General features: G+C 32.0%; 1 long non-coding RNA gene across 1 annotated transcript; it reads left to right on the top strand.

The window, feature by feature from the left end:
* Positions 1-886: 886 nt before the first annotated feature.
* On the top strand, positions 887-1,723 carry LOC127078628 (uncharacterized). Its single transcript, XR_007787863.1, has 2 exons — positions 887-1,158; positions 1,229-1,723. It is a non-coding gene; the product is annotated as an uncharacterized LOC127078628 (long non-coding RNA).
* Positions 1,724-8,921: the final 7,198 nt, after the last annotated feature.

The following is an 8,921-nucleotide window of genomic DNA, read 5'->3' as shown; positions in this document are numbered from 1 at the left end:
TATATAGTTCATTTTTTTATTTGTGTATTTAGTTTTATATAGCGATGATTTTAATCGACGCTAAACTTTGTGCGAAAATAATTCATTTCCCCCATAATTTTCGCTTGCCTCTTTTTTGATTTAGTAAATTATCTTTATCGCTTAAAACCGACACTAATTTTGGTGCGAAAATAATTCATTTTTTCCCCACAATTTTCGCTTGCGTCTTCATATTTATTTAATAAAATATCTTAAAGTGTAGCGTCGCTTTAAACCGACACTAACTTTAATGCGAAAAATTTGTATTTCCCCTGCAACTCTAGTTTGCCTCCCCTTTTTTCATTTTTTAATGTATTTATTTATTAATTTTTCATTATTTCTAATTAAGTAACTTTTCCATTTTTTAGACCTATTAACATGATATAAAATTTAATTTAAAAATAAATAAGATCTAAAATTTAATATAAAACAAATATATAATATATAAAATATAAAATAGTAAATATATATATATATATATATATATATATATATATATATATATATATATATATATATATATATATATATATAAAACTTATTATAAGAATTAAAGTTGAAAAGGTATAAAAGATATATAAAACATTTTTTAAAACTTATTTTAAAAATAAATAAAATATAAAAATTTAAATAAAACAAATATCAAAAAGTTATTTTAAGCAAATATAATATAATATAAAATAGTAAAAAAACTTATTATAAGAATTAAAGTTGAAAAGTTATAAATAAAATATATAAAACTTATTATAAGATATGAAACTTAATATAAAAAAAATATATATAATATATAAAACTTATTATAATCAAATTTATAAAATATAAAATGATTATTATAAAAAAATATTATATCTCAGTATCTTATTTCTCAGAATAGTCTCTTTCCAAAATCAATTCTTCTCAAAATCTCAGAATCTCCAAATTGTTTCTTCTCAAAATCTCAGTTTCTCCAAATCATATTTATTTTCTCTCTTTTTATTATATCTCTTTTCAATGTCTTAATTTCTTCAGCAAATCTTTATCATCACTTTAATGCTAAGGTTGAAATCATTTTGTTGCCCTAATTTCAGGAAACTATTCATACTCTTTAAGAAATTGCTTCAGGAAATTGCTCATACGCTTAAAAAAATCCTTTGTTTCCAGGTTCGATTGATAATAAAATCATCTCATAGTCATTTCTTGTCATACTCTTCTCACACTCTTCCATTTCCAGGTATGATTGAAATCAATTGAAATTCTCTTCACCAACGATATCACTTTTCAGGTTCGAATTTGCACTTTCTCTCTCCCTTTATTCGTCGTTTCGATGTGTCTTTTCGATTCTTCGTTCCAATTCGTTTTTTCGATTTGGTGTTTCGATTCAGCTGTCGGATACATTTTTTTTTCAGTTCTGTTACACATAGATATAGTTTTTACTAATTGAGTTTAGTTCTGTTATAAACTAGTGCTACGATTTTCGATTCGTCTTAACCTATTCTGTTTCCATTGGATCTATGGATTTTATGTCCACTGGTTCTTGTTGTTTTTTTCTCAGTAACGATGAAATGGATACATTTGCATTAGAGTATAGTATATTGTATATGTAACATTGAGATTTCTATGATTTTGTTGTAAGCCTTGAATCCTTATGTATTAAGTGTTGTAGATGAATAATGTTTCCTTGTTTGATGCCTTTTTTTTCTTCAATATATTGTGTTCGTTTGATGAATGATTTGTTATGTCAATCTTCTTTGATGCTGATTTTTTCTGCAATATGTGTTATCTCCTCTTTAGTAAATCAATAGAAATATATGACTTTACAACTTTTATCTTGTGAATGTAGATCTAGTTTGGATTGGTTTATAGCTCACAAGTTACAATGGCTTCTCTATTAGAATAGAATTATAGTTCTTCATTTGCAAAAAAAAAAAAAACTCTTTAGACTTGTAGATATATATAATCTATTATTATGTCTTGGAAGATCAACAAACTCTGTCATACATTTAGCATTTGATTGTCTCTTCTCTAATTACCTGTTAGAATACAATGCTCTATACATTTTAGCATTTGTTTTTCTCTCCTCTATCTCTAACTAAGTAATGCTTGTGTTACAAGTATTTGACATATTTTCTGATAAATAAAATACTTGTTTTAGTTTGATTCCACGTGCTAATGTTGTAATGCTTTTAATAACTATTACAATATTTCCATAGTTTTATAGTTTGCATGTATACATAGTTGTGCTCTGAAGTAATTTAAAGTAACCATTAATAAATTTGTAAAATAACTATCATTAGTTATTTTACAATTTTTCAATGATTGTTATATAGTTCCATCATTACAGTATGTATTGAAACTCATTTGGAGCATTTTATACACTCCCTCTGTTGTATTATAATGTTGTAATTAGTGTATTTCTTAATTATTACTTTTTCTTGAGTATATATTTTTAAGCTTTTCGGTCATTGTTATGGGATAGAGCTTGAGTTTTCACTAACAGATTATAAATTGATACACATTTATCTTGATTAAACTTTAAAATAAACAATGATATTTTTTCGATGACAAAATAAATGGTAAGTTAAGATAAAGTGTTTTGAATATAACTATTAGAATATTTCAATAATATTGTAATGCTTTATTATCTAACTCTACATGTTGATGGGTCGGAAAAGCTACAATTATGGAAAGAAGTTGTCGGCGCTAAGTCACGAGGTCGGTGTTATGGAACTGTCAGAATGACGGTCAACATACAGTATGAAGTGTCTTACTTAGGGGTGTTCATGGGTGCAGATCGACCCACGAACCCGCTGACCCAATAATATTACTAGATCAATGAATTTACGTAATTATAATATTTTGTATCATTTCCAACTTATGTATTTTATAGAAATAACTTATCTTTTTGAACTTTATACTATTATAAAGTGTTATGTTGTGTTGGTGAATTTTATTAGATATTATATGATGTGTTTCATTGAATTTGAGTGTTATAAATGAGTATGATTGTATTGAGTTGTGTTACATTTTTTTAAAATCGACCAAAAGAATCATAAAAAAATATATTTTTTATTTGTAACACAACCTGTGAACCCAACCCAACCCAACCCATTAATGAACGGGTCAGTTTTGACAATGAAATTGCGGGTTGGACGACGGACTCAACCCATTGAAGTTTGAATGGGTTGGGTAACGGGTTAGGCCAAACCCGGTCCAACCCAACCCGTGTACATCCCTAGTCTTACTTGACACAAGTGACCATTTCAAACCCAAATAGAGAAGTAGAGAGTCAAGCCATTAAGGAGGCTAGAGCCGAGGCTTCTAGAGCACGTGAAGAGGCTGCATTAGCTAATGCACGTGCAAACAAAGCTAAAGTCGAGATAACAAATTTGAAAAGGAAATTTGAAGAATTTCAGAAAAAGTTGTTTGCTTGGCAGTCGGGTCAGGCGTGTCCTTCCATTGCTCCTTCTAGTGTCGATCCTAATACTCATGGTCATTACAATGATGACTCTGATGAGAAGTCATTGGATCTAGAAGAAATGAGTGATGGGTGTTGAGTCACATGCATTGTCTTTTTCTTAGTTTTAGAACCTGTTCAAATTATTGTGGATTTTCATAAGTTTGATATTTTTATGTAACTTTGACATCTTTATGTAGCAATATTATGGATAGTAACAAGTTTAATATATTATGTCAATATTTTGATGTAACTTTGACATCTTAATAAATGTAGCAATATCATGGATATACACAAGTTTGTTAATTTGTGTTGGAATTTTGATGTGATAATATATCAATGAATAGTTTGAAATTAAAAACAGGTTTGGGTAAATTTTATGTAGCAAATAAATTTGGTTTTAAATAGGTTTAAATATAAATAAAAAAACAAAAAAAAAACACTAGCGGCGGTCATAATCGATGCTATAACACACAGTTATAAGGTTATAGCATTAACCATAACAGACGCTAAAATATAAAAGAGGAAAATAAAAAACCACTAACGCGGTTCTTAGAGACGCTATATTACACGATTATTGGAATATAACATCGATTATTAGCAACACTATGATTCAATAAATCCATAACTAGTGTCTCTACAAACCGACACTACGTGGCCATAATTAGACAAGAGTCGCTCAAAACCGACGTTAAAGCATTGAAGAGAATGTTTAAGTGTCACTTTAATCCGCTACTATGTGAAAGTTACATAGATAATAGCCGACTTTATAGATAAATTTTTTGAAAGATAACATCGGTTTTTGTATTTTAGCATCACAGTAGCGTTCCCAAATCCGACACTAATGGTAGCGACGACTCATGATTATGCTTTGCTTCCACCTTTAGGATGTCTGCCCCGACCCCAACGCTAAGTCATCGCTAACACACGATAGCGCCGACTTTTAGCCTGTTAGCTTTTGGCCGATGCTAAACGAAAGTTTTCTTGTAGTGAATAACTATACAAAAAAACCATTATTTGTATATCCTTCACGGAGGATTCATATATACTCACTACAAGAAAAAGTGTTTTTATCTAGGGTTAAACCCCTTACTATTGCAAAAAACCCATCACAAAACAAAATTTTGTGAGGGGACATAACCCCTAGCTAAATAGGGCATCACAAATAAATGGCTAAGGGATAAGCCCCTCACAAAATTGGCTAGGGGATAAGCCTCTCGTTAAATCTAACTCATAAAATTCAGCCTACTACTCTACAAGCGTATGAGCAGACTAGTGGCACAGACATGTCTGTTATTTTTCCAGGGGATAAGCCCCTAGCTAATGCATCCACGTTTTGTATTTTGTGAGAGGTAAAGTCCCTAGCTCAGTATGTCAGACATTTGCGAGGAGTAAAGCCCCTAGAAAATTCATATTCGTTTTGGAATTTGAGAGGGGATTAACCCCTAGCTAATGTTTATATATTATATAAAAAAATATTATAATTATATTATTATAATTATAATTTTACAATTATAATAAATAAATATGTATTTTAAAATTTTGTGACATTTTAAAATTTTGTAAAATAAAATTAGTAAATAAAATAATTTATCATTAAGAGTGAAACAAAAATAAAGTATATCCATATCCACCAAATTAAAAATAATTCATGACAAAGATGTAATAAAAAAAATACATATTAAAAGTTTCATATTTCAACAAATTTAATCAACTTCTTCCTCATCCTCCTCCTCCTCTTGATCTCCTCCTCCAAAACCTTGATTCATATGCAAGGCCATAAATTGTTCAAATCTTTGTGCGCGCTCATTTGCAACCCGCATTGCTTCCTCATACTCCATTGGTTTCCTCCTCAATTCTTCCTCCATCTCTGCTTGCCTTCTCCTCATTTCTTCTATTTTTGCATTTCTTGTTGCTGCTTCGCATGCTGCCTTGGTCTGCACCAAGTTTCTCATAGTTTCTAGCATATCAACGGTTAATATAATTGGATGTGATGTTCCTTCTTCATTAGAAAGTCTCATTCTGAAACTCATATCGTGCCGCTTGATTGTTTTGGCGTACTCTTAAGCACCATACACTCTTCATTTTTCCTTTTCCTACGAGCAACATCATACCAAGTCCAAAAACCCAGACAATGACTAGTAGGATATTCTAGTGGCGGTGGAGGTAACTCAGGATGCTCTGATATAGTAAGGGTAAGTCGACTATCAAACTCCTCCTATAAAAATAAATCAATTATATTTTATCATAATTTAAATATAGTAGGTACATAAAAGAAATAAACAAAATGACTCAATATAGGAAAAACTTACTTGAGTGTGTTTTGAGCGTTCATCGGCAAACTCTCCATTTTTCTTGATATGAGTCTCTAGATGGATCTCATTAAGAAGAGGATCTCTACCCAACTCATCACTCTAATTAATTGAAAACATAAGTAAAAATATAATTAATTTTAATCTAAATTCTAAATGAAAATTTAAGTAAAACATAAATAAACTTACCATCCTTAATGCAATTTTAGCAACACTAATACTGCATGCTGCATAGTTGCAGCCACCAACTTCAGAAGCTCTATTTTTTGTTGTTGTTTCAGATACTTTCTTAAAGGTATCTGAATTTCAATGGTCAATAAGTTGTTTAAATACATCTTCACATATCCAACAAGGACGTGTTCCTTTTCTTTCCCAATTAATTCTAGCACGCCTAAGCGTGTCGGACAATCGGGCAACACATTTTGAGTAAAAAAATTCTCTTACTTGAACATTATCTGTAATGTCCTAACAACATTTCTCCTATATTGTTTTATGAATTCAAATATAAAGCAAATTAAAATAATAATTACTTAAATGAGTCGGCCTTATACTTGAAATAACTTAAACCAATCTTCCTTATTTTCTCCAGAAAATGCTCCATAAGTCGGCCAAAACTTTTTATACTTTTCTTTAATAACTTTTATTATACGGGATACTACCTGATGTGACGGAACAAGGCTAAACAACAAAATTTTGAGTTAGTATTAACAAAAAACAAAACTCAAATTTAAAATTTAAAAAATAATATATAAAACATAAACACTTACCTTCCTCTATCGGAGTGAATAACAAATTTGCCCTTGTATTTCCTAATTATTTACGGTGGTGCATTTCTCAGAATGTGCGTTGTAACACCCCAATTAAAATAAGATAATTATTTAATTTAAATTAATATTTTATTTATTAATTTAATTGAATAATTGGAAGTTGGATTATTATCATTATTTTGGAATAATAATTATTGGGTTATTATTTTATTGGAATAAAATAAGTTGGAATAACAAAAGTCCCATTTGTGGTAAAAAGGGTTTTCACGTGAAAAGGAACAGAGAAGCGGCTGAAAGTGGAAAAAGGCAAAGAGGCAGAGCAAGAGAAGAGGAAAAGCTTGAAGCTAACGGAAGTGCCGGATTAACTCAGGTAAGGGGGGTTTATCATCGATTAACGGGTATTATGGGATGATATGTACTGGGTAGTGAGAAACTATTGTTTTACCTCTGATTTGATTGATGCATGCTGAAATTGGTAGAATATTGGATGAACGGAATTGGGATTAAAATTGATGAAATTCGTAGGAATTAGAGGTAGAAACGTTAGAAAATTTTGGAATCGAAAGTGTATCATTCGTGTTAGATGAAGATGAATGAATTATGTGTGAAATTTGGACTGTGGAAGGTTGGATTGGGTAGATCTCGTAGCAGAGAAAGCCATTGCAGATCTGAGAGTTCTGGTCTCTGGTCATACGCGTATGGCACTAGGCAATACGCGTATGAGATGGCTGGTACGCGTATGGCACTAGGCAATACGCGTATGGATGAGGAAGATGAAATTTTGAACGTGAAATGGTCTCTGGTGGTACGCGTATGGGGAAGTGATACGCGTAGCATACGCGTATGGGAATGGCCAATACGCGTATGGATTTGGTCAGGCGTGGGCAATACGCGTATGGGCATAGGCAATACGCGTATGGGCAGAATTGTGAATTTTCTGTTCTGTTGTTGTGCAGTTTTTGGTTGTTTAGGCTGAGTGTTGCAATTCAACTGATGTATTACATATTAGGGATCATTTCCCGTGGCTTTGAGTAGTATAGGTATTAGTAGAGTGTACTAATACTGCGGTTGTTGTTTGGCATGATCTGATATGCTTTCGTGATAAAATGTATTAATGATGTGTGATGATATGCATGATGCCGTGAATGTATCAGTTATGTATGCGTTTGTGAATAGACTGTTTTATGGCTTAGAGTGTGGGCTTATGTCTATTCTTGAATTGTTGCTGTTGTTGTTGCATTGCTAGGTGATTAGCATGCATATTCTAGCCTTTGGGGCTGTAGCTAATTCCCATGGTGAGGAATTAGTGAGTGAATCATTGTAGATTTGTTGTTGATGTTTGCATGCTAGATGATTAGTGTGCATAGTCTAGCCTTCGGGGCTGTAGCTAATTCCCACGGTGAAGAATTAGTGAGTGAGTCATTAGATCTCAAATGAGTGGGACTAGTGAGCTTAGTAGCCGTATCTGGATTTGATCGGTGAGCTTGAACTGTATGTTCAAGAATAGTCGGTACCGCATGTGTGGAGTCTCATTTCATAATGAATGTATGGCATATAATATGAATGGATGTATTCCAGTATTATATGTGTGTTATGTGTTGTGTTGTTGATGTTGAGTATGGTTGAGATTATACATATGCTATATGTTACTGTTGAATATGATGTTTGAACGGATATTGCCGTTGCTGAGTGCGTAGTCTGATTAGGGTGAATTGATGTGTTATTTACTTAGCATTACATGTTGTTCTATAATGCTTATTATATTGATTGAGGAACTCACCCTTACATCTATTTTTCAGGTAACGAGCAGTGAGTTGAGTAGAAGCTAGTGCTATGGAGTCTAGTGTCGTCCTTAGTGGGTCATGCTCTGGTAGATGTAACATCGGGAGGGAATGTTTGACTATGCTTTAATTTAGTTGTTGATTCAACTTTACATGTAATGTAGTACATGATTTAAATGTCGATGTTTTATACCCGCTGCGAATTATGCAAAAGAGTCTTATTTTGATTTAATAAATGAGCATGACAGGATATTTGATAATTGTTGTGAAATGATTGTGTGACACCCTTCGGGGCATAATTACTCTGATTGATATGTTATTATTTTTAATTAAATATTTTGGGGTATTTAGAAGGGTGTTACATTAGTGGTATCAGAGCATGGTCGGTCGAGTCGAGTCGTAGTTATTCTGTTTTCCCTGTACGGGATAGGTGTTGTGTAACCCTATCAGTACTTATTGTTTTAGTTGTTTGGGTTTCAGAATAAAGATGGCTGGAAGAGGTAGAGATGATGCTGCAATTGCTGAGGCTCTGGGTATGCTAGCTGGAGTACTTGGAGGAAATCCGAATGTTGTGGGAATGGGAGCTGCTCGTCAACTGAGTGAGTTCCAG

The sequence above is a fragment of the Lathyrus oleraceus genome, chromosome 1, assembly GCF_024323335.1.
Source record: "Lathyrus oleraceus cultivar Zhongwan6 chromosome 1, CAAS_Psat_ZW6_1.0, whole genome shotgun sequence".
Lineage (NCBI taxonomy): Eukaryota > Viridiplantae > Streptophyta > Magnoliopsida > Fabales > Fabaceae > Lathyrus > Lathyrus oleraceus.
This window is presented reverse-complemented; position numbering and strand designations above follow the sequence as displayed.